Raw genomic sequence first — 1668 nt, 5'->3', positions numbered from 1 at the left:
GCGGTTGTCCTTGGGTCGCTCCGTGTTCTTAGGGTCCACGAGGCTTTTACTGGATCGTCGTATTGATTCCTTTACAGACTGTAACCACCTATCTCACGGTTGGGAGACGTGGTCATGGCTGAAATTTTACCGCGATTTCGCTGGAAGCGGGTGCAATTTTTCAGATTAGCACCCGCTCCCTATGCCTTACAGCTATGCCTTACAGCTAATAAAATTCCTCGTTTCAGTTATTATTTAAAACTCACTTTCAATTGATTTGAATTCAATATGAAACGCTTTAAATTCCTAAGATTTAAAGTCGAAATATATAATGAATTTGCAACAAAGAAGATTAATTTTCTTACCAAAAAAGATGAATTTTTAACAAATTCCATGCATTTTCAACCAAATATTTGAATTTTCAACTTATGAAGGATTCATTTCTAATCAAGACTAGGCAAGTTGCAATTAAAAAAAAAAACAATTTTTAACATAAAAAACCAAATTGTCAACTAAAAAAGTTCAATGTTAAGCCAAGGAGGTAAACCTTGCAGAAATATGATTTAAAAAAAAACTATATTTAACAAACATGAAAAAAACTCGGAAAATTTCATTGACAAACGAATCCTACTTTAATTTTATACCATATTGTTAAATCATTAATCAAAATATACTAATTTAGAACTTAAAAATTGCATTTTTAATAAAAAGACGATGTAAAAAAAATCAAGAAAATTAATTTTCGACCAAAAAGATGAATTTCCAACAAAACAAAAGATTGTTCTAAAAAATAATTAAATTTTAAACTTATAAAGTATAAATTTCGAACAAAAATGGAAAATTTCAAATTTTCAGATAAAAAATTAATTTTGAACAAAACAAAAAACCCAAAATTTCAAGAAAATTGTTGCATGTTAAAAAAAAGATTAATTTTCAACTAAGTCTAGAAATTATATTTTCAACACAAGAGTCAATCCCAAAGATCAAGGGGAGTCCAAAAATATGAATCTTTAATGAAAAAGTTCAACTTTTAACTAAGTCGTTTAATTTTCACTTAAAGTAGATAAATTGCGAAAAAAATAGTTAAATTTTTAATCAAAGAAATGAATTTTCCAGCATTGTATTAATGATCTACCAAAATAAGACGAGCTTTCAACAAAATATATTAATTTTTAACAAAATTTTTGAATTTTAGAGCCGGGAAGAGCAATTTTAAACCAGAAAAATAGTTACATAGTTACATTTTTAACAAAAGAGTTCAGCCTAAAAATGACTTTTTATCCGCAGAAGATTAATTTTCTAAAAATAGAATAGTTAAATTTTTGACCAAAGAGGTGAATCTAAAACCAAAAGATTAATTTTTTTACAAAGTAGTTCAACTTTTAACCAAGCTTCTGAATTCTTAACAAAACAAGATGACTTTTTAACAAAATAGTTGCATTTTTTACAGAATAAAAAAATTTGTAACTGAATACTAGAATTTTTAACCGAACGAGTTGAATTCCGAACCACAAATATAATAGTAGACTTTCTATCAAAAAGGATTTAAGCGAAAAAACGATAAAAGGGGGTTTCTTAAAAATAGAGATAAAAGAACAATTCTTTAAAAGTGATTAATAAGGAAACATATTAAATGTTATCTAAGTTCGTAACTTTTCTTCCACTGATCCCCAACCCCTGTTCGAGCCA

The sequence above is a fragment of the Belonocnema kinseyi genome, chromosome 9, assembly GCF_010883055.1.
Source record: "Belonocnema kinseyi isolate 2016_QV_RU_SX_M_011 chromosome 9, B_treatae_v1, whole genome shotgun sequence".
NCBI lineage: Eukaryota > Metazoa > Arthropoda > Insecta > Hymenoptera > Cynipidae > Belonocnema > Belonocnema kinseyi.
This window is presented reverse-complemented; position numbering follows the sequence as displayed.